We start from the raw sequence: 26,164 nt of genomic DNA, 5'->3' as shown, positions 1-26,164 counted from the left end.
TGCCTGTCATCACAATCCAATTCCTGGACCAGCTCTCCCAGCACTAAGGCTCAAGATAGGGTGATGAGGAAACAAGATGTGCAGGGGAGGAGATGGTGGACAGGCAAAAAACAAAACAAAACAAAACAACCCTGCCTTGCTCCTGATGGGTCCTCCTACCCGGGGTACTACACTTTGGGGATTTGGGCCCATGGATCTGCTGGTCTTGTGCTTAATTGTTTCACACCTTGGGAAGAGAAATAGGACACATCCTTCTTTAAAGGAACAACTTGCCAATCTGGGTCACTTTTACAAGCTGGAGGCTGGGGGGCTGGGAGGGGAAGCATGTAGGGCAGGTGAAGCTTATCATATAAAGTACGCAGGTTTCAAAAGTGGTTGCCCCAAAGCCCCTCACTTGAATTGGGATAGACCATGATGGGATTCCTATGCATCACCCCTTCCCCTCATCAAAAGAGAAGATGGGGTAATGCTGGGACATCCTGGCCTGAGACATATGGAAGTGCCAGCTACTCGCCAACCAACCCCATATCCCCACTTTCTCCACTTTGCCAATTGATGCCAGCTCCTTGAAACTTCCTGCTAGCAAGAGTAGCCGCCCTCGGATCTGGTGGCTCACTTTTGGGCCTTGGGGAGCAGGGCAAGGCTATGGATCTTTTCTTCTTCTTCCCTAAAGTAGGCAGGTTTTCCCTGGGAACTGGGGATCTGCTGAGCCTTCAGTGGACAGGAGGCCACCATGTGGTTGATGCTTTGGCAGAAGTGGCACTTCTTGGGCTGTGGTGGCTGCTTGCATTCCTTGGCATGATGGTCTAGACCACCACAGTTGTAGCACCTGTCTCCTTTGGATCTGTGCTTCTGCATGTTCTTCCCCTTTGCCCACTTCTCATTCCCAATACAGAACACTCCACTGGGCCCAGTGACTCGGATGGATTCTAGGCCTTTGGCATACTTTTTAAAGTTAAACTCCACAGCCTCTCCCTCCCTCAGGCTCCAGAAGCCCTCCAAGTGCAGCTTACACTGGTGCACAAAGACGTCCACTAGGGGGTAGAGAGAGACCCTGGGGTGGGCTGTCATGGATAGGAAGCCAAACCCCATGCATGTTGAACCACTTACAGATGCAGCAGCCCAGTGCAGCAGCTGAGGCTCCTCGGCCGCCTGAGCGGCATCCGATGGTGGCTCCTTGGGCGCCTTCTCCTCCCCCTTGGCACAGCCACCTGCCAACTGCTGGTTGGACACCAACCCCATGGTCGTTGGCTGAGCCCGCGGTCCCAGGCCTCTGGTCGGTGGCTGCTGGCCCCAGAGAAGTGCGGAGGCAAAGGGGAGGTTCGGAGTAGAGGCGGCTACACCTTCTCCGCACAATCCTTTTTTTCAAATTTTCTTATGATACTGAAGATTCAATTATAAAATATTAACACTTGAAAATAACTCATTTTGGGGGAGTAGGACACAAAACAAAAGATTAATCCTAATTATATTCAAAGACATTTATTTACACTACAAATTCACTCTTATAACTACAAAGATTCTAAAAATAACTGAAGCATAGTGTCAGAAAGTACATAATTTAACTTCATCATGTACATTCAAAGGACTGGGTTAATAGAAAACAAAATTATACTAATAATTAGCTCACCCAATTCACTTCCATTCTTTTATTCTATATCTTTTAGTTTCATAAAAACTGGCTTTTCATAAAATGATGCATAAAAAGCCTGTATACCCATTTACATTTTCAGATTTTAACAATGTTTATTTCAGAAATGTTTTTAGCTGTATAGTCAATGAATTGAAATAACACTAAAATATTCAAAGGGGTTTCAGAAATTGCAAGACTCGCTCTGGGATGTTATTTATATTGGAAAAGATATTCAAAAAGCCTTATTTGTTAATATTGCGATAGTTACTCCCACAAAAGTACAATTAATGAAGAAACATTTGTATGTACAAAACAACTTCAAATGCATCCACAATCTGGAGGTGACACATGTTTTTGTTTGTTTTTGCAATGTATATTTAACAAACATATCCACAATACTGATTTTCAGTCAATATGATGGGATATTAAAACCTAAAAAATACGGGTTTTTTATCTTAGTGTGAATAGATATGATCTTACCAAGAATGTTTTTTTCAAAAGAAATCTGGAAAGTGTTTATCCACCTTGAGTTTCACAGGAATAACCAGAGAGTAATACCTGCTTGGTCGAGTTGGTCAAAATCACTTCATGAGTATATCTTAAAAGTATATCCAATTTAAGAGGTCAAATACATATTTTGTACTGACAGTCATCTTACAGCAATAACTCACTACCTAATTATATGTGTATCTTCTTGCCTAATATATACTAAGAACTGAAAGTGATCTATTTTATCTAACTTAATGGTGTAAATGCTTTGATTATGGTGATGTTATTATTTGACAAATGAAATGTACAGAAGGGTGGTTCCACTGAAATGACAGGATGGAGCACTGATAAATAACATTTCAACACAGCTCTTTTCAGCCTCACTCTGTCCACATTGGCAAGCAACATTGCAAACACACACACTCACGCACATAAACACACATGTGCGCACATGTACAAACACATATACATGTATGCCAAATTCAGGATTTATTGTATAAAAAAGTTCAAATAAAATATTAGTGATTAGGAAAAATGATAATTTGCCTTATTACAAAATAATACATAATCCAGTGTCCACATTTTACCTAATAATACATAATCCAGTGTCACATTTTACCTGCCTCTCCACATTTGACCACTTAATTTACTTTTAGTTAATTCATTCATTCATTTATTAGTTTGGTGCTAATACTAGAGCTTGAACTCAGGGCCTGACTGTGTTCCAGAATTTATTTTTTTTTTTTGTTTTAGTTTTCTCAAGGCTAGCATTTTAATGCTTATACTATGCTCCATTTCAAGCTTTTGTGGTTACTTTCAAATCAGAATCTAATGGACCTTTTTTTTCTTGGTCTGGTTTCAAAGCACAATCATCAGATTTCATCTTTCTGATTAGCTAAGATTAAAGACCTAAGCCACCGGTGTGGCTCCTACTTTTTCCTATACTTATCTAATGCACATACTTAGATAGTAATTTAAAACTGAGAGCATACAACGAAGATGTACAGTGATGATATTGTCCTGTCAGAAATTCAAGTTACTAATGTAAATTTATTCTTAAGACCATACACAAAAAATACTTAAGAAATCTGATGATGATGATGATGATGATGATGATGATGATGATGATGTTTGTGTGTGTGTGTGTGTGTCTGTGTGCTGTTGCAATATATTCCACATATAAGCACTGTGCAGGGGTTTCCAGCCATGCACAGTTATTGCATGAATATCTGCCTTGAGCTACCAACTCATGGACAATGTCCAGGTGTCCACTTTAGGCTTCCCAATAAAGAGGGGTTTACTCATCCTCATCCCTATTATTCATATGAGTGGCCTTTTTGGAAAGTAGTCTCCCCACTGTAGTAAGCTGCAAGGCAAGCACTCTACCACTGAGCGACCATCCCAGCCCAAGGTTTAAGATTCTTGTCTGTAATTTGGTCAAATCTCTGACTCTTTATGTAGGCTACTAAAAATGTTTTTACTAATTTCAAGTAAATACATATATTCTATTTCCATTTCTTTTAAAAACTAAAAAAATTGTTTGCTCTGTCAATTGATTAGAAGCATGGATTTTGTGGCTAGCTAGGTCATTGCACATCTGTGTCTCTTTTCTTCTCTTTCATGGTTCTCATAGACAATATGATTGCTCCATAATTATCCTAATTTATTTTGTTTTTATATTTATGGTTGCATCATTTCACTTTCTGCTCTGCCATTTCCCAAATCAGCACCACATAAACAGAACCATCCGGAAGTGGTTCTGTGGCTCAAGTGGTAGAGCGCTTGCCTTGATTTGAAGAGCTAAAGGACAGTGCCCTGGCCCAGAGTTCAGGCCCCACAACTAAGTTTAAAAAAAAGAATCTAAATACTTGATAATTCTACTAACAGATCTGACTGAAATCAGTTGAATCACACTTTTCCTGTACAATGAAGGAATAGGTCCAGGCTAGGAAAGCAGCTAGAGAAGGCAGGCTGATTGTATCTGTGACAAATCTTTGTGGATAATGGTATCGAGGATTACTTACTGGTAATTCATTTGCACTGGAAGCATGATTCTGAACGATTGTTGCTGATTGCTTTCTTTGATCATTATATCCTCCAAGAAGAAAAAGTGAAACTTAATTGATAGCAAAGGACTATTAATACATTTTGACTTCTCATTAAGCATCTTCAATCATCAAAATCACCTGAAGACAATAGACAGGAATATTTTTTTTGATGAAAACAAATGTCTTTAAAAAAAAAAGAAGAATTTAGGTAGTCATACAAAGGACTTCTATTTTACTATTGCATTATACATTTTATCGAATGTTGAATACCAACATTAGAAAGCTACTAGAAAGCTATTTAAGCCCATATGTTAAATAGTGAGTTCTCTTACACTATAACATGGTATATCCCAAATCATTTACATAGAAGGCATTGTTTCCTATTTTCTCATTCCTAGCATAAGCTGCACATGAAGACACCACTGGTCATCATTTTCAGTCTGTACCTTTGAATATTGAGGAAAATTTTTCCTCTGCTCTATAAATTCCCTACTCTCCAGTTAGAATAATTTAGAGTAGTAAAAATGGAAAAAGATAAAATAAATCATGGTGAATAAATATGTGCAGAAAATTCACCAGATTTTTCTGACCAGTTCAACCAATGTAATCTATTGGGGAAAAACATGGACATCTCATTCCCAGTGGCACTCAAAGTCTCTCATTAGGCAATTCTGACGAAGAGAGGAAGTAAGATGAAAAAGTGAGGAATGGTATCAATTGCAAGAAAAAATTGGAGTAGGATCCAATCAAATTTCTTTTGGATCCTGAAATTATTCAACTTACTACGGTGTGGAGACTACTTTCCAAAAGGCCACCCAGATGAATACTAGGAATGAGGATGAGTATAACCCTCTTCATCGAGAAGCCTAGAGTGGACACTTAGACATTGTCCATGAATTGGTAGCTCAAGGCAGATATTCATGCAATAAATCTGAATGGCTAGACACCCCTGCACAGTGCTTATATGTGGAATAATACCAGAGTGGCTTCTTTCTTACTTCATCATGATGCAAACACCAATCCCCAAACTAAAGGTCTCTTGACCACCTTGCATCTCGCTGCTGGGAATAGAAGTAACAACTATATGCTGTATCTCTTTCTGTTGAACCATTATATCAAACCAGGTCTGAAGAACAACTTGGAAGAAACTGCATTTGGTATTTCCAAAAGGATAAGTAAGTATTACTACCTCTTTGAAGTTGTGGAAGACTGTACAGATTGTTCTCCTAAGTTGTAATGGTTTGGTTAATTTTCTTAAATTTCAAAAATGCCAGTCCATCCTTTGTGTCCCTACAATTTTTTTCACAAAACAAAGCAACAGCAATATCCTACTTTAAAAATTCATGGATTTCCAGGTGTTCTTCCAAGTGAATTGCCTGACTTTGATGTCAAAATGTATTCAAGAGTTGTTTGTATACATCTATAATAATTTCTGCAGAGTTTGTGATTTTTTTAAATCAGAAATAATTTTAACATCTTTTGAAATGAATAGTATAGAAACTAAAGATGTTCATGGTGCTTTTCTGAAAAAAGTATATCTATGTTTGTATAATGTCCATAATCTATTTAATTCGCTCCTAGATATAATACTTTGAATTCTACATTGTTATATAATGTATATGTTTATTAATAAATGTGTCCTTTCAAATTGCATTCCATATAGAAAAAGTTTAAGATTCCTTTTTTTCCTAGGTCCTTGTCTTATTTTATTTCTTTGGGATAAAATGGCAATGTTAACTAATTTCAAGTTTTGTAACGATTATGATATGTAAAGGCCTTTCTCAGGTGAAGATTTAATATACTGATGTCAAACTAACCTTCAATTCTATGAATTACTTGTATTGTTACACTTGTATTTTTGTAATCAACTTTTTAATAACTGTTTTTCATTTCTTGCATTTGAAGAATGAAAAATATGGGATATTTCACGAATTTATGTATCATCCTTCTGCAAGTGCCATGTTAATCTCTGTATTGTTGTCATTTGGGTAGACCTGCTGCTGAAACATGTAGTATCCTCTAAATTTAAGTACTTAATGATGCAATCTTTATACAGGCATATATTCATGGTTGACTATTTATAACAAGGAACCCTTATTGTTCCTAAAAATGCTATTGGTCTTATTTCTCTAAAATTCTGTGTATAATGAAAAAAAAAACTATTGTTGGTAGATTGCTAAAATTTGCAATTTTTGTCAATGACTATTTTGTCGTTTTCATTTTAAATTTGAACATACTTTGAAGCCTTTACGGCTAAATCCAAAGGTGATTGCTTTTCAAGTATTTATTTATCAACTGACTTAGCTTTGTGGAGCTAATGTATTCAAAGTAAGCCTTGCGTAAGAGCTACTTCTTAACTTGTGCAAATTAAAATTTCCCAAATGAGGTCTTGCTGGGACAAATGTCTAGGTGACCCTTTACCCTTCTTCCATGTAGGAACAGACCAATCAGAATATCTTACCACTGGAACAAAACTAACATTACTGACATGAGATCATAGAGAGATGAACAGTTCAGACAGAATTGTTCAGAATGGAAGGTATTTTATCAAAATATAATTGTTTATTATACTTATCATTTCAAAAGTAGCTAAAGCCAAGAAGGTGAAAAAATTGTTCATATGCATGATTACCTACTGTCCTTGCCTGTCTATCATCCAACCAGGCAGGAACTTATACTACGGACTTTCTATCACCAAATATGTCCATAGGTTCTGGAGAAGTCTATACGTTTCTCCTCGATATTAGGCCTTAAATTGGTAATGTTTTAATCACAGTGTTTCCTCTTGCCTCTGGGCTCTAAATCAACAAATGGTAAAGCTTTAAGTCTAACTCTACCTAAAACAGGTAGAGATAATGGAATAATACTTTAAAACAGAGTTGCCTTTGATACCCTAACCACAACAGAACAATGCAAAACGATTTTTATATTATATATACTTATATATTTTATTTTTATATGTACTTATTTTAAATTTCACACGATGAATCTTACTAGAATTGATAGTTTGACAAATATATTGACAATTATTCTCATAAATAAATTGGAATATAAATAATTAGGTTTAGAATATATATTAGAATATAAAAAGTATCAATGCAATGTCTTCGGTATAAACTTGTGATACCTTTTAAGTCTTTGTGGTCTTCTGAATTCACATGGTAAAATAACAGTATTGTTTTCCGCTAATGTATAAGGGATTTTATTATATTCTGATGCTCTGTTTATTGTTTTAACTCGCTGGTCCCAAAGTGTTTTTCTCCATATTTCTGAAGCATTCTTACTGATTATACCCAAATTGTGCTGATATAATGTCTAAAAGCTATTATTCTTCTGCAGGACACACGGGTCCAAGGATACCAGGTTCAAGTTATCTGCATCATCAGATAACAAGGGCAAGACTTCTCACCTAGGCCCATGCAACATGCCAACAGAAAGTAATTGAAGACTAATCTCAATTTCTCATGTCCTATAATATTTCAAGGCCCCAATTCCTTACAGGAATTAGCAGTAATCAACTGTGAAATGCAAGGCAACTTGAAATGAACGATGAGATCACAAAATATGAGAGAAAGTACTGTAGTTCACTTTCAATTTACAGATCACCAGCCAATATGAATGAACACAATCACAAATGAACAATATTATTTTAATACCCCTCTCCTAATGTAATGAAAGATTTCATTGCAGCATAAGTTGGCCAAAAATTAGTTTCTGGAACTATAGATCCATAATTGGTCTACCAAGGCTAGTTAAACTTGATTTAGAGGTCAAATATAATTTAGAAAAACATTAAGAAGATCCTTAGTGTTTCAAAACACTGATACTTCAGAAAACTAGGTTCTGTAGTATAAAAATGTTGTCATTCTCAAACCAATGATAACCTACATTTAATCTCCTGAAAGTATATTAATTTTCAAATAAACTATTTAAAATCACATTTGCCAAAATAACACTTGACTAGTAGACGATACTGATATTACAAGGTTTTCAAGTGTAGGGAGCAAGTTACAATAGAGTTGATTTACTTACCCAACAATAATACCAACCAAATTCATTCATTAAAGTGTAGAAATAGTACCCCCACCATTTGTGTTGTTCAGTAGTTTCCTTCCAGAAATGTGTTAGATAGATCAGCCTCCCATAATTCAAACCCAAATATTAGCTAATAAAGTAAATTTCATCACATTAGAACATATATTTTAAAAAGTCACTAAGAGTTGCCTTATCATGTGTTGTTTTATGTTTTCCCTATCTGTCTAACATAGTAGGAAATATGACTTTAGGTCTTGCATATGGGTACTGATCAGAGATGCGACAAACATAAAATCTGTCTTCTATTTCTATCATATTCCTCTACACTAGTAAATATTAGTTTTCTTCTTTTTCCAAAACTTATAGGTAGTAGAAAATATTATCCTATTTAAAATAAAATAATCACACACCATTGTACAAAGCCATTTATAAAAACTAGTAGTTAGGAATACATTCTAAGTCATTTTTAAACTTTCTTGCTGACTAAAGATTAATCTTCCAAATGAATGAGAATAAAATCATGTCTAAGTGCTTCACATCTCCAGTCTTGCAAACTGTTATTGCACATGAATGAATTATGGAAATATAAGCTGACATCAGTTCAAGTATATGTGGGATTGAAACTCCATGGAATGTATATAAACCTTTCAAAGTACTAACAGGCAGTTTAACAGAAATAGAAACCAGAGAGGATCAATAGTATAGAAATAGAATGAATGACAAATAGAACAATGTGCAAGTACAGCTAGTATACTCAATGTACAAATGTAATAAAGGAAGTGGTAAATCTGCAATAAATCTTGGAGAAAGGGTTGGATCAGCTTCATAGAAAGAGTGACTCTGATCCAGGAGCGTTAGACAATTAGATGGACATGTTTAATTGTAACACACTTGCACAACCTTTTGAAATTCAGTTAAAAAACACAACAACAAACAAAAACACACAAAAATTACAACTAAACAGCAATCTCTAGAGAGTATGAATATGACCTCTCAAAATTTTAAATAGTTAATGAAGGTCAGTCTTTGGAAAAGCAAACAAAGCTGTTCAAATAGGGCAGTTTGGGGTAGGGGAGAATTTTAAACAGATTTAAATAGATTGTCTAAGGTTATAAATCACCTATATCTACTGCAAATATTTTCTTCTACGAATGCTCTTTGTCTGAACTGGATACTCGAGTCCTGAGGCACACTGGATAGCTTGTGAAGACAGAATGGAAGAAACAAGATCAAGAACCTATTACTCCACTGGAGAGAAAGCAGTCCTCTTTGTTGTCTCTCAATCTCTTCACTACTCTATTTTCATACTTTTAATAAAGTCAAATATCTTTCCTTCTTCGTTCTCGCAAAATAATTTTTCAAAATAATTCATTAAATATTATTTGCCATTATTTTCTATCATGCTGTTTACTTGTCCAAACGAGTCCATTAAACTTCCCCTTTTCATTTGGTTGCCACGAAAACCCAACAACTATGTTAATGAAGACCAACACTAATGCAAATCTTTGTCTCCAAAAAAACCAGTCCAAGAACCTGTAATCACAAATATTTAGCTATAATTTCTTTCTTTTTTCTTTTACCTTGAAATCTTCTAGTGTCTAATGTGCCCACAAAAATAAGTACTCCACGCCTTTTTGGTTCAATCACTTCTAACCTCAAAGATATATTTTGCTAACAAGATGCTTAGAGGAAACTGAAAAAGAATCCATTTTTATCTTCTCTCTTATGACTTTTATCTTCTCTCTTAAGACTTTCCTTAGATACCATATCAGGAACAGTGAAATTATTCTTTGCAAAATTATTTCAATAGATTATTTTTCTCTTAGTCTTGCTTTTGCTCAACAAGATGTATGGAGAAGAATAGAGTTAAATCACCCATTCCTTGGATTATATTGTCTGTTACAAAGGACAATACTTCTATGTCCTACTTCTATGTCCCCTCTTAGCTCTTGCCTGATTTCCAATTAATCACAGCTTCTTGACTTCAAGTCTAGTGAAGGTGAAGGACTATACTCCATCCGCCACTGCTACATCTTCATGGTTTCTCTTTTAAAATTCTTTTATTTGGAGGTTGAATTTATTTTCATGTCTTCATTCAATTTGTTTTGCATTATACTGAGCCAAATAGGCTCTGTAAAATCACTTTAGCTAGCAAAAACATTATGACAATCTCTATCAAGAAGTTTTGGCCGCCTCCACTGATGAAGCCAGTATCCTTAGCTAGGGCTTCTAAGAACGCGTTTTCTTACCTTTTCCATTTGCTCAATTCTTTTCTGATCCCCAAACCTTTTGGCTTATGTAATAAGACAAGTCTTCACTATTTCATGTTAATGAGGATATTATATTTTTGAGCTACATAGAAATGTGAAATCATTGGTTTGAAGTACCCAATCAGAATTTTTCTGTGTTTCAGTGCTTCACTTGCAAAGACATTGTGGAACGTATTACAAACAGAAAAGTGGAAACACAATACGTTCTTTCATTTTGAAGGGCACTTTCTCCCTAAATATTTTGACCAAAATTATCTTTTTAAGAGAATCACTGTGTAGAAATTAAAAGTCAATTCACAAATTTTGATGTCTTATTTTAAAAAAAACTTTGAGTTTAAATTCCACTACAACCTTGTTTCTCACAGTCAGAGTATATTTCCTGGGTAAGGACAATTCTCATGTTAACCTACAGGATTTACAGCACGGTTTGTGAGGCTTGTTTGTTTAGTGTGAAAATGAGCCATCTTACCTCTGAGCTAAGTCTCCATGAATTTCTTTGCATGAAAGCCTATTTTCCCAGGCAATCTTAAATTTTAATAGGCTAAGTTAAAAAGTTTGAACAATTAAAATTTACCTGTCATAGTTTTAAAACTTGAAATTCCTTTAACAGAATCGCGAATTTACCAATCCTAATTCCACATTTATCATCAAAAACAGTTAACCTGTTGTTTTCATGATATATTATCCATGAAACTATTATTTTCCAGTGGCTTTGTTATGCATATATATGAACATATAAGCTGATGCTGAGCAAAATGAAATCCAAGATATGGAAAGAGATATTTATTTGCAGTTGTTGTTCTTAATGTATTATGTGATTTCTATTTTCCTTGGGTTTTTCCCCTATGGGTTATCTCCTACTGTGTTTGATTTTGGTACCCTGTGTATTGTGTATACATTTACGTTAATTAGGGAAGGGAAGAGGAACAACAAATTGGCGAGACAAAGGACAAAGGGCAAACCAATGCAATAGCAATACTCACAAGACAATAAGTTGGAAATGTACATTACAACTTGTGAAGGGTTTTGGGGTGAAGGAAAACTGTAAGAAAAACGAGAGAGGGGATAACAAGTTTGAACAGTTATGTATTCACTGCCTTACAATTGCTAACCCACTGCACATCACTTTCACATTAAAATTAAATTTAAAAAATAAGCTGCATGAAATAAAATTTCACTGTATAGGTATAGTAAATATTATTATTCATGTAGTAACTCTAAAAAAAATCAGTACTATTTGGCCTCTAATTTGAAGTAATTACCCCTTCTTTATCAGAGGGCCCTCAACTTGAATGTTATATAACTTGACAATTTTTTCACAATATAATTGCCAATATTTTCAAAAAAGAATAAATTAGTATTTTCTCATACTAAAACAAAACCGTTTAATTCTATAGAAACCCATAACTTTTAAAAGTAAATAAGTTGTTAAGAGGACAGAATATGTGTGTTCCTCAAAATAATAACTACTAATAACTACTCACTTTCAAATTCTGAACATTCCATACCTGAGAGATTCAAAATAGTACCTGTTTGCATGTTATGTAATTCTGCAATAGATGCATTTTCCAAAGGGGTGTTACAGATTGAGAAGTGAACAGAAAAATAGCCACATTCTGGTATAGGATAAAACTATGAAGCATGTTATAATTAATTCTTCAAGAGTAAGCAATTTTTTTTTATCAGATTAAGCTATTATTTCTATGACCATCAATCCCAACATTTATGCCATAAAACCTTCCTAGCCCAACAGTTTCCAACTTGTAGGGTGCACCACAAAATTCCCTTAATTCATATCACATACAGCTTTTTTCTATTGGAAAAAATATTACACCTATGCTAATGTGATGCCCTCCGTGTTCTGGAAAGAACACCACAATAAACTGGGTTGCATCAGTTTTCCTCCACTGGTATTCTTGCAAATACTATTTATATTTACACTTTTTAACTATCATAGATTACAGTTCAAAGCCCACCCAGGCGGGAAGGTTCCCTAGATTCTTATCTCCAATAAACTTCTCAGCAAAAGCCAGACACAAGTGGTACTGAGCTTGAAGTAGTACCGCACAAGCCTTGAGCTTAACAGGCTCAAAGACAGTGTCTAGGTCCAGAGTTCCAGCCCTATGACAAAGCAATAAAACAAAAAGAAAAATAAAAACAAACTCCAAACCTAGTGTTTTTCTCATTGTATACAGAGGCATGTAATTAAGGAGATTGCTTCCTGTGTTACATACAGGTAGAAGAAAGAAGAAGTCACACAATTATTCTCTTCATAAAATGTCATACCAAAACCTCAAAAACTTGCTCTTTTTCTAATTTTATAAATTAATATCCATTTCTTGGCAACTCGGTCTACATTATTTACATTATCATTTTATACAGGAACTATTGGAATTATCTATTAACTGAGTTCTAATTATAACACTTTTGAAACAATATGCTAGGCATATAGAATGCAAGAAACATTTGTAAATTTGTCAATTAAACACGCTACTTAAAAAGAATTTTGTAGTATCCTATAGAATATGAAATTACAAACAAAACCAAAATATTTATTTGAAGTCTAAACTCTAATTTAGAAAGATCTATAAAGTCCTACATTGGATGAACTTTGCTGTTCCTCCTTTTGTAATACTTCATCCTTTCCTTGGAATCTAACAGAATGATAATTACTTACTTTTTCAAATTTTGGATGGGAATCACGAGCCATTTTGCATCTAGGAATGTTCTGTAATGAAGAGACCATTTAAAAGCACAACTGAGGATTATATATGAGTTGCATTTCAATAGGAAACGACATCTCAAAACATAATGACAAAATTAGCCCAAATTTCCAATTGTGTATTCCCTTCTTGTTTGGTTTCTTTTATTAAGACAAAATTATACTACCTGCTCCAGGGAAGGTATCACTATGTAATTCCAGTCTCTAATCTCCTCTCAGTCTGAGTGCTAGAATTGAAGGCTTGTATCATATTGCCCCACCATAGTTTCTTGGTTTGTTTGTTTGTTTATTTATTTATTTATTTATTTATTTTTGGTTCCGGTCATGGGGCCTGAACTCTGGGCCTGGGTGCTGTCCCTCAACTCTTCAGCTCACGGCTAACTCTCTACCACTTGAACCACAGAGTCACTTCCGCCTTTTTTCTTTTTGCTTATGTAGTGCTGAGGAATGGAACCCAGGGCTTCATGTATGCAATGCAAGCACTCTACCACTGAGCCACCTTCCCAGGCCCTTCTTGCTTTATTTAATCTAGATATAGACTAGCAATTCTGAACTTCTCCAGTTATATTATCCACTAAACTTCTCAGACTTTTCATGTACTATTTTTGAAGATGTTCTAACATTTGACACAGGATATGAACATTTTCAAATGCACCTGCGGGGTCTCTGATTAATTTCTCCATGGATCTAATCCTTTTAATATTGATTACTTGACTCTCTTACTATCTCTAATCCCTATCTATGTAAATTTCTCAAATTTTTGTAGAAAGTTTGCTTGAGGATTTTCTAATTTTAAAAATTATCACTTGATTCTAGTCTTACTCAGGACATATTTTCTATTGTTTTCTAACTTTTCTACATATTCTGAGAGTTGCTTCATATGTGTATTTGTGTGTGCATATATAAGTGTCTCTGTATATATGTGTATGATTGTATGTATGTATGCAAAAGCGTCAAGATCTTATTCAGCAATCTTGCTCATGACTGGTATTCCAATACTTGAGCCATGCTTCCAATCAAGCTTTTGGCTGGTTAATTATAGTTTCTCAACGACTGTTCTGCCCAGGCTGGATGCAAACTGAAATGTCCTGTCTCCTTTACATTCTTAGGTTTTATTTATCCAGTAGAATCACCTTTTAAACTACAAACATTTTTGTGAGTGTAAAGTCTAAGCTGTAGCCCAGATTTTTAACTCAAGAATTCATATAAAGATAGATAAACATACACATTACATATGCTGAGTTTACACTGTTAGAAATGTGATCCTAACCTGGGTGGTGTTGAGATCTGAGGATTGGGGTTCAAAGCCAGCCCAGATAGGAAAGTCCAGAGAAACTTTTCTCCAATTTACTGTAGGAAAACTGGAAGCGGCACTGTGGCTCAAGTGCTAGAGCACTAGCCTTGAGCTGAATAGCAGAAGGATAGTGCCCAGGCCCCGAGTTCAAGTTCAAAGACCACCACCAACAAACAATATATAAGTAAAGGAAAGAAAAAATGTGATCTTATCTACCAGTTCATAGCTAGCATAATCCCTGCTCTCTCAAGATGGACTTATTCTTCCAATTAAGTCCATGCTCTTATATCTGACTTGCATTGAAAACAGAATTATTCTTCCATTCTACTTTCTACAAAGTTGTGTCATTAGCAAGCGTGATTTAGAAAGGGAGTGGCCTCATACTTCCTGTTCCACCTAAGAGTAATGCTTTCTCTTTATCACTCTCATAAATCTACATACTGGACTTGGCTTTATTGTTTCAACGTGGTCTTATTCGTAGAGTCTTCTATAGTGTATTGAACCCTTATACTTAAACACAGAATTTCTCTTTCTCTTATTATTGCTCTACTTAACATGAGTTAACAAATTCATGTACATTTGAGAAATAATGCGCAGCACATACACTCACAAAAAAAAAAAAAATATCGGAGAAACTTCTTCCCCTTTAAAATTCGCCTTAATTTACAGAGAATTTACAAAGTTTGAATTGAATATACTCATGGATAATGTATTTATAAGCAATATAAATTTCATATTTTCTCTTTACTAAGTTGTCTCTGAAACTCGTGTTACTTCAGGTACAAAGGTGTCCTTGTGTTATTTCGGTGAAGCCAGAAATCATTCACTATACCTCAAGCAGCACCATAGATTGTTCCTGGAAGTAACTGTTACTGGATGTGGAAACTGATCCCAGGAGAGAAATGGAACATAGTGGATTGACAAATTTCAAGTTAACTTGTGCTTTACTTTTTACTGTAAAAGAAGAGAATCCGAAGGCTTGAAGAAAACTCTGTCCTTGACTTTTTCTAGTGTGTTTTTACTCATATATAATTTTTCTGTAAACTTCTAGTTGAGAGAATTACAAAAAGAAATAATGCGCCATTTGATGGCCAGCATAGAACAAAAGGAAATTACGTTGTTTTAAATATGTTCTACTGCTGGGTCTGGGAAGGTGGCTCAGTGCTAGAGAACTTACCTTGCATGCCTGAGGCCCTAGGTTCGATTCCTCAGCACCACATAAGCAAAAATAAGCCAGAAGTGGTGCTGTGACTCAAGTGGTAGAGTGCTAGCCTTGAGTTGTGAGGTAAAGTGCCGAGGCCCAGAGTTCAGGCCCACGATTGGACCCCCCCCCCCAAAAAAAAAAACAATTCTACTGCAAAGAAACAAAGACCTGGATGTTTTAAAGTGTTTTCTTGATGGATATTTCACTCCTGACATAATTCTCTTATTGCAGGAGTCAGTCATCAATTGCTTTAATTTGGTCCTGAGTTCTCCAGAGCAATAAGGATTCCAAAAGAACATCCAGTACGGATGATCAGCAAAAGGAGCCACTTCTCAGACCAGTACTCCTTTAAGGTGGTTCCCAATAAAATATCAGTATTTTTGTTTGCTTTTTTGGTTTTTTTATGTTGGTTCTGGGGCTTGAACCCAGAGGCTGGACCCTGTCCCTGATCAGTTTTTGTTCCTGCCCACCAGCCCCCAAAGCTAGTATTCTACTGCTTGAACCAAAACTCCACTTCTCGATTTTTTGCTGTGTAATTACAGATAGGAGTTTGACAGACTCTCCTGCCTGGGTTGGCTTTGAACTAAGATAGTAAAAAAGCCAAGTGACATCAACTGTACAGTCTTCTCTTTTCAAAGGAGAAATATTAGGTGAAGTTTTTTGTAAAGCTTATATTTGACAATGTTTTCTTTCCTTTTTTTGAGCATACCGTACAGAGGAGTTACAATTACATGGGCGAGATAATGAGTACATTTCCTATCAATCATTGTTGCCTCCTCTTTCTTTCCCCTTCCTACCCCTTCCCGTATACCCTCCACCCCCATCTGATCCTCCCCCCCACCAAAGTTGTAAAGTTCGTTTTTCAACATAACGACTTGTACATCTCATTGTTGCAATGGGTCCACCTGTATCCCTACTTAAACGATTTGGTTTTAGAGAATATGTCCAGCAAAGAATCCATAAGATAACTCAGCAAAAGTAGGTGCACTGAATCATTTTGGAATTATTTTTTTGGGTTGGGAATATTATTTATCATGTACTTCCTTTTGGGGAAACTTAAAGTCATATTTCACCACTGTTGTTTTGTGGGGCTTGAACTCTGATCCTGGGTGAGTAGCTACAGCACCATCTCCTGGTTTCTGGTGGTTAATTGAAGGTTAGGGTCTCAGGGACTTTCCTGACAAGGGTGGCTTTGAACCACAATCCTCTGGTCACAACCTCCTTAGTAGCTATTATTACAAGTGTAGACCACTAGCACCTGGCTTATATTTGCATTTATGTGCACTTAATGATACTGTGTAGACAAAGAATCAAAATTTTAACCAAATAATTACATTGCAGCATTTCAGAAAAATTGAAGTAGCAATAAATATGTCCTCCTTTTCCATTTTGTTACATTAATGACTGATGAGCTTTGGGACCCTTACATTAGCATCCTCTGCCATCTGTATAAGTGTATTTAGTATCAGGAAATGTTCATAGAGAAATATAGAAAGAATGATTTTTTAGAAAACAAAGGAGATAAGGTATGAAAGAATAGCATAGAAGGAGATACATTTATCACACAGTGACTAAGAGCTAGCCTAAGAGATTTAGAATGCTAAAAGCAATGAGGAAAAGCCTAGTTGACAACACGTTCTACAATAACCAAAAATGGTTCTCTAGAACAGTTTCTTGTATACCTTAATTACTATCAAATTCCTTCTATCTGGAGTTATTCCTTATTTTCTTTCACAACTATTAATTAGCCTCTGCCTTTTTGGTTCCATAACTCACCAAAAAGATTTCAAAATCACACTTAGCCTAACCTTCTCTTTGTGATTAGCAGTGACAACACAAATCTTGGAATCATTGAATTTCCAGAATTAAACTTTACCTGACATCTAAGCACATTCCTGGCATTAATCGCTGTGACTTAATGAACAAAACTTTTTTCAACACTGTACCCTAACATAAGTAAAGTACATTAAATTAGGAACTGTTGTCAGGTGTCAGTATGGAAGAAGCAATTATATATTCCAAGTATGGTTTCTTTATTTTGCATTTACTAAATAAATGTTTTCTTTTGTTGTTTTGTTTTTGTTCTTTTTGCCAGGCGAAGGGCTTAAACTCAGGGGTAGGGAATTTTCCTGAGCTTTTTTTTGTACCTCAAGGCTAGCACTCTACCACTTGAGGCACAGCACCAATTCCATGGTTTTTTTTTAAATGTGTTCCTAAGGAATGAACCAGGGTTTCATGGCTGCTAGGCAATTACTGTACCATGAAACCAAATTCCCAGAGCCCTAAATAACTTTCTTAAGATGGCATTACATTTTCATTCCATAACTATATATCATTATGTTGGCCAGGTGCTATAAAATGATGTAGAAAGCAATACAATACAATAAGTCTAGTAAGGCTGATGGACAATGAATAACTGTCACTGTTTACCCAGGGATGAGAAGGGCTTATCTCATGAATCTGTTTCAACAAGCTAGCGAGACAGTTACTGACACACAGCCCACTTCCAGAATGAGAGGGCCACCTTGGGTTCCATCCACGGGGATGCTGGGCCCCCTCTTCCAGCACCCATTCAACCAGGTCCTGGGAAAGAGAGAGAAAAAAGTCATAATTACAATTAAGTCTCATGCCAGTAACTCAGAATTCTAAACCTAACTACACAGGAGGCTGAGATATGAGGATCATGGTTCATAACCAACCCAGGTAGAAGCGTCTGTGAGACTCGTATCTCCAAAGAACGACCAGAAAATCAGAAGTAGTGCTGTGGGCTCAAATGGTAGAGCACTAGCCGTTTGCTGAGGCTCTCGGGAACAGCGCCCAGGCCTAGAGTTCCAGCCCCACGACTGACAAGAAGTGAACTTCCTAACACAAGAAGTGGACTGAATAGCACCCATTGTCCTAGGGAGCATGGTAGCGAAGTCTAGCAGAGCTTTCTGTGAAGTTGAAGTCATAAGTAGGTCACCTTGCTTCTCTGTGCCTTGGTTTTGCCAGCTGCAAAACTCAACACAGTGAAGGATCCTCTTCCTCATGGGGATAGGGTAATATTGAAAGAGAGCCATGTTTTGTTTGATAATCCCACATATATTGCACGATTAATAACAGATACCCTTTCCGGGTGTCTTCCTGTCATTTGCTCACAGAATTGCCGAGAACCTTTTCTTTAGGCCACTCTCTCTGTGCCTAGTCATTCTCCAGAGATCCCTCTGTATAAATCCGTTTTTCCTCGCAATTGTCCTGTGAGGAGAATGAGGTTCGATGGTTGCGACCCTACCCAGAGCTTCACCTGTGGTCAAGAATCATCTGCTGTAATTTTTCTGCTTGCTCAAACTGACTTAAGAAACCATTGAAGCCACAGGAAAATCAACAACCACAAGCAGACCAGAGACTCCAACAAGAGACAGGTTAAGGACACAGGGAGAGACAGGATCTTCCCACCCCCCCAAAAAAAAATCAAAGAACTCTTTTTTTGTACCTTTTATAAAAAATTTTTTCTAAAAGTTTCTTTTAATTTTTAATTTTTCACTTTTAATTTTTTTGTTTTCTATTAACTTTTTTTTTCTTCCTGTTATAATTTTTTATTTTAGGGGTATACGTGTGTGAACTTTTTTAAAAAAAATTTGTTTAGCTCTACTGACCATTTGGTCCTTTTTACTTTCCTCATTCTTTTCACTTTTTCTTCTTTTTCATTCTTCTTTGCGTGACATAATTGCTGTTCTGCTTATCTTCAGATACGCCAATAGTTGATTATTAGACCTTAGCCCCATTGTGTACACGCTTAATCCAGAAATTTATTACTCAATTTAAAACCTCTTAGATTCAAATTCATTAATAGCAGTACTACCTCTTTATACCTATATAATATTTTAAGCATTTTTATTTTTAAGTTTATCAGATCTCCTTTTTATCCCTTCCCTTCTCTTTTTCTATCTACGTTCTTCTCTGAATATTACATTGTCAATTTGCATAATTTTTAAGTGTTGCACTTCTTAATTTTTAATTTTTGTTTTTCTATTTTTTCTTGTCTTTTTTCTTTCTCTTCCTTCTTATTTTCTGTCTCTCTACTATCATTTTGTCCAACCTAATTCCCGCTTTGAGATTAGGATTGAGTTAAGTTAACTCTCCTACAGCCTTTCCACATCCCTCTATGCCTATTTTTACCCATATCACTCCTTAACTTAATAATTTCTGTTTGCCAAATTCTTCTTTGTGGTTCGTAGCCCATTAATACATAGTTGTTTGATGTTCAATATGTGTATCTGTTAAACTAGATTTTTGCAGATTTTTAACTTTGCAACTACAGATTTTGCTTGATGCTGGCCTTAAAATAGTGTGCTAGCACAAAACTGGCATTACTTTCATCTCAAATGGGCAGAGCAACTGGGAAAAACACAAGAAAAACAGCAAGTCCGGGTATCTCAACTCCCACTCATGATAATCAGGGGACAGAAAAGATAATGAGTAATCCAGAAGTGAGTTCCCAAAAAGCTCTGCAAACACTACTGGTAAACATGGTAAATGAAAATATTGAAAACCTGCAAAGGACTCTGAATGAGCATGATAGGGAGAGAGAGGAGGCAAAACAAAGGTTAATACAAGAATATCATGTGCATGAGGAAACAACTCAACGATTGATATAGGAATTGCATGAGCAGCTTGAGAACACTCAAAGAGAAATAGAGGAATGTCGTGAGAAGACTGAGATCAATCAATGAGAACTACAGGAACTGCATGAACATGAAGAAGCTAACCAAAGAGTAATACAGGAATTGAGAGAGATGGATTAGAATGCAGAAAGATCACTAAAGGCATTCATGGAATCCATAAACAGAGAACTGAAAGAAGTCAGGGAGACCACAAAGGGAATGCTGAATGGAACCAAACAGAAGGAATGGGAATAACCAATCAACTAAGTGATTTGAGAATAAACACTGAAACCTAAATTAAGGAATTAAAGAAGTTCATATAAGATATAAAACAATGCTCCAACAAAGAATTTGAAGCCATCAAGCCGACCAACCAGAAGAAAGAGAAATTTAAAAAAAAGTATAAAGTCTTGATAGTAGGTTACACAATGCAGAAGATCGAATTTCAGGGTTTGAAGACAGCCTAGATTTTATACAGAAAGAAAATACAACCATCCAAGACAAATCCAAGAAATATGATGGATCTATTCAATACTTGGAAGACATCATCAGAAGGCCTAATGTGAGGATAATGGCTGTAGAGGAGAACATAGAGATAGAAGTTAATGGTCTATGAAATTTGTTTAACAGGATCCTAGCAGAGAACTTCCCAAGCATGCAAAAAGATAGGCCTATTCAAATACAAGAAGCTATTTGAACTCCAAATAGACCAAACCAGAATAGAACATCCCACTGTCACATTTTAATCCACACAAGATCAATTCAGACCAAGGAAAAGATCCTTAAAGCTGTCAAGGAGAAAAGATCAATCACCTATGCAGTGAAAACAATTAGAATCACCTCAGATTTCTCAGCGGAGACGATCATAGCAAAAAGAGCCTAGAATGATGTATGACATGCCCTAAAGACAAACAACTATCAACCAAGAATTCTGTACCCAGGTAAACTCTCCATAACTGAAGGTCAAATAAAAACCTTCCATAGCAAAGAAAAATTGAAATAATATATCTCCACCAAACCAGCCCTACAAAACATTCTTAAAGACGTCCTACACATAGAAAACCAACAAGACCATAGTAAAGGCCAAGAAATTGCACCCAAACTGAGAATCCAATAACCTCAGGAAGAACCCAGTTGCCTCAGCCCCAAGAAGGTGGATAAAATGGCAGGAACTCCCAAATACCTCTCAGTCCTATCTCTCAACATTAACGGACTTAACTCTCCAATTAAGCGACATAGACTATCTAGTTGGATTAAAAAGCAAGATCTTTCTATCTGTTGCCTTCAGGAGTCACATTTTACCTATAGAAAACAAACACATTTTCAATGTGAAAGGCTAGAAAAAAATCTACGGAGCAAACTGCCCCTATAAACAGGCAGGAGTTGCAATCCTAATATCAGATAAAATAGACTTCAAATTAAAATTCGTGAGAAGAGAGAAAGAAGGTCGGTCCATACTAATTAAGGGATCTCTCCTTCAGGAGGATACTACAATTCTAAATATTGGCCAAATAACGGAGGACCAAAATTAATCCAAGAAACCTACTTTACCTCAAATCCCACAGAGATCCAAAGACATCAATTGTTGGGGAATTTAACACACCATTTTCCCCACTATATAGAGCAACTAGACAAAAAATCAACAGAGAAAGCACATATCTAACAACTCCATAGATCAACTAGATTTCACAGGCATCTACTGAATATTTCAGCGATTAGCATCAGAATACATGTTCTTGGCAGCAGCACATGGAATGTTTTCTGAAATAGAGCACGTTATAGGTCACGTTGCAAACCTGCCCAAATTCAGAAACATTGAAGTTATACCTTGCATTCTCTCAGACCACAAGGGAATAAAATTAGATCTCAATACCAAAAGCCACCAAAGAAAGTCCTGTAACTCATGGAGGAAATTCAAATGTTCATGATATTCAACAAAAATGAACACAGAAATTACCTGCTCCTCTGGGACACAGAAAAGCCAGTACTCAAGGGCAAGTTTATAGCTCTGAGCTCCTACATCAACAAATTGGAGAGATCTGAAACCAACCATTTGATAAGACATCTGAGCCTTCTTGAAAAAGAGCAGCAAAATAATCCCCAATCTAGTAGACAGACAGAAATAATTAAAATTAAATCAGAATTAAATGAATTAGAATCCAAAAAAATATAGAAAGAATCAAGAAAACAAAGAGTTGCTACTTTGAAAAAATTACCAAAATTGACAGATCCTTAGCAAATCTCATCAGAAAAAGAAGAGAACACACCCAAATAAATAAACTGAGAGATGAGAATGGAAACATCACCACGGAAACAACCAAGATTCAGAACATTATAAGGGAATACTTCTCAAAACTTTATGCTAATAAGTTTGAGAACTTGGCAGAAATGGACCTTTTCCTAGCAAATATTGACATGCCGAAACTAAACCAGGATGAGTTAAACCATCTTAACAGGCCCATATCAAGCATTGAATTAGAAACAGCAATAACACACCTCCCATCTAAGAAATGCGCAGGACCAGATGGATTTACAGCAGGATTCTATAAGCCCTTCAAACACAGTTCACACCTATACTACTTCAACTCTTCAATGAAATTAAAAGAGAAAGTTCACTACTGAATTCATTCTATGAAGCCAAAATAACCCTCATCCCCATACCAGACAGGGACTCATCACAGAAAGAGAACTATAGACCCATTTCTTTGATGAACATTGATGCAAAACATCTCAACAAAATTTTGGCCAGTCGACATCAACAATTCATTCAAACAATTCATCATCTAACAGGATTAATTTCAGGGATGCAAAGCTGGTTCAATATACACAAATCAATTAATATAATTAATCACATCAACAGGAGCAATAAGAACCACATGGTTATCTCAATAGATGCCGAAAAGGCAAGTGACATGATCCAACGCCCCTTTATGATGAAGGTTCTGGAAAAATTAGGAATCCATGGAACTTTCTTCAATACAATAAAGGCTGTAAATGATAAACTTACAGCCAGCACTATACTCAATGGTGAAAAACTAAAGTCATTTCCTCTTAACTTAGGAATTAGACATGAATATCCAAGCTCTTTACTTGTCTTCAATCTAGTATTAGAATGCCTAGCTACAGGAATAAGACAAGATGTAAACCCAAACAGGATCCAAATAGGGAAAGAAGAAGTAAAACACTCCCTCTTTGCCGATGTCATGATCTTGTAGTTATAGAATCCACTCCCAAATTACTCAAGGTGATTCAAAACTTTGGCAAAGTAGCAGGGCATAAAATTAACACTCAAAAATCAATGGCTTTTCTGTATACCAACAATGAGAAAAGTGAGGCTGAAATTAGGAAAGCAACTCCATTCATAATAACCCTACAAAAAATAAAATACATAGGAATTAACTTAACCAAAGAACTGAAGGACCTCTATGATGAAAACTTTAAAAATGTGAAAAATGAAATCAAAACAGATCTTAGAAAATGGCAAAAACTCCCATGTTCCTGGAATGGAAAAATCAACATCGTGAAAATGGCAATACTTCCCAAGTCTATCTATAATTTCAATGCGATACTTATCAATATTCCAACCTCATTCTTCAAGGAAATAGAAGAGGCTATCCAATAATTCATAGGGAACAATAAATACCCCAAATAGCAAAAACAATCCTCAACAGAAGGAACAGTGCTGGAGGTATATCAATACCAAATTTCAAACTCTACTACAAAGCAATAGTAATCAAAATGGCTTGGTACTGGCACAAGAACAGACCTCAGGACTAATGGAACAGAATTAAAACCCAGAAAAGAACCTACAGACCTATAGCCTTCTAATATTTGATAAGGGAGCTAACAAAATACAATGGAAGAAAAAGAGCTTCTTCAGTAAATAGTGCTAGCAAAATTGGTTAACTACTTGTAGAAAACTAAAGCTAGATCCTTATATATCACACTGAACCTGAATCAACTCCGAATGGATCAAAGACCTCAATGACAAAGCAGACAATCTGAAAACATTACAGGATGGAATAGGAGAGAAATCCTAGGTCTCTTTGGCACAGGCTGAAATTTTCTTAATAGAGACACAGAAACACAACAAATCAAAGAAAGTTTGGACAAATGTCAGTGCATGAAATTGCAGAGCTTCTGTATGGCAAAGGACATAGCTAGCCAGATCAATAGAAAGCCCACGGATTGGGAGTAAATCTTAATTAGCCATACAACAGACAAAGGTCTCATATCTACAATATAACTGGAACTCAAAAAAATTAAATCCCCCAACAAATATTCAAAGAAACAACTGCCCAATAAATAAGTGGGCTAAAAGCTTAAAGAGAAACTTCTCTAAAGAGGAAAGAAGGATGGCCTATAGACACATGAAAAAATGATCAACCTCTCTAGCCATAAATGAAATGCAAATCAAAACATTGCCATACCACCTCACCCAGTTAGAATGGCAAAAATTAAGAACTCTAATAACAGCAGATTCTGGAGGGGATGTGGACAGAAGGAAACCTTACTGCATTGTTAGTGGGAGTGTAAACTTGTTCAAAAACTTTGGAAAGTAGTATGGAGGTTTCTCAAAAGACTCCACATAGAACTCCCCTATGACCTAGCAATCCCACTTTTGGACATTTACTCTTATGTTCACAAACAAGACCACACTAAAGCTACCAGCACAACTATGTTTATTGTAGCCATATTTACCATAGCTAAGGTATGGAACCAACCCAGATGCCCCTCAGTAGATGAATGGATCAAGAAAATGTGGTATATATATACAATGGAATTCTATTCCTCCATCAGAAAGAATGACATTGCTCCATTTCTTAGGAAATGGAAAAACTTGGAAAAAATTATATTAAGTGAAGTAAGCCAGGCCCAAAGAAACATAGGTCCCATGGTTTACCTTATTTGCAATAGCTAGTGTATGTCTGACTCAAGCAGAAAAGGTCAGATAAGTTGGTGTTAGGGAAATAAACCCTAAGATATGTATTCAAAAATTTTTACTTTCATTCCATTTTTTCTAGTACATTTATAAGTTTATTTCTTTGTTGCTTTTTATGTCCCTTCCCCATGATATAATCCCTGCTTTCACTGTATTTTATGTTGTTATAATTTATGGAGGGGAAGGGAAAGAAAATCATTTAAATAGGGATTACAGGTGGACCCATTGCAACAATGAGATGTACAAGTCGAAAATGAACTTTAAAACTTTGTTAGGGGAAGGTGGAGGGTCGGATAGGGGGATGGGGAGAGGATGGGATGGGAAGGGGAATCAAAGGAGGAGGCTACAATGCTTGCTAAAATATGTTCTCATTATCTTGCCCATGTAATTTTAACCCCTCTGTACAGTATTTTCACTATAAAAATATGAGGAAAAAAAGAATCAGCTGCTGTGGACTATATAGTTTGCGATAATCCTTCTAAATCGATGACTGCACATGTTGTTACATGTCTACCATCCCAACTCCAGAGGACCAGGTCTGGTGAAGCATATCTGTCACAGATAGGAAGACCTTGAATAGCCCAGGCAGAGCATATATTGAGGCTCTGTTTCAGAAATGCCCAAGACAAAAACGTGGCTCCTCAGAGCCAGGGAGAGGACAAAAGTAGGGAGTCATGGTGCCCCCAGAGGGGTGTCTGACCCGGGGTAGGGGTAGTTTGGGGGCAGTCACTCACCTGTGCTGCTGGGAGAACTTGCTTGAGGCTGCTCCAGGTGGGGCGAACAGGGATGGCAGTGGCATTGCAGACACATGGTCTCAGAGCAAAGAACCAGGGCCAGGGAGCAGGTTGGAGCTTTATGCCGCCTGGCAGGGTGCCATTGCCTGA

The 26,164-nt window shown here is 36.2% G+C and overlaps 2 pseudogenes; both read right to left on the bottom strand.

Annotated features, from left to right (window-relative positions):
- Positions 1-612: 612 nt before the first annotated feature.
- LOC138835203 (protein lin-28 homolog A pseudogene) lies at positions 613-1,242 on the bottom strand (annotated as a pseudogene).
- Positions 1,243-6,079: 4,837 nt separating this feature from the next.
- LOC138835216 (U6 spliceosomal RNA) lies at positions 6,080-6,179 on the bottom strand (annotated as a pseudogene).
- Between the last annotated feature and the right edge of the window lie 19,985 nt (positions 6,180-26,164).

Source organism: Dipodomys merriami, unplaced genomic scaffold (genome assembly GCF_024711535.1).
Source record: "Dipodomys merriami isolate MVZ:Mamm:240054 unplaced genomic scaffold, mDipMer1.0.p SCAF_230, whole genome shotgun sequence".
NCBI classification, from domain to species: domain Eukaryota; kingdom Metazoa; phylum Chordata; class Mammalia; order Rodentia; family Heteromyidae; genus Dipodomys; species Dipodomys merriami.
The sequence above is the reverse complement of the archived record's forward strand: the minus strand, read 5'-3'. Positions and strand labels throughout refer to the sequence as shown.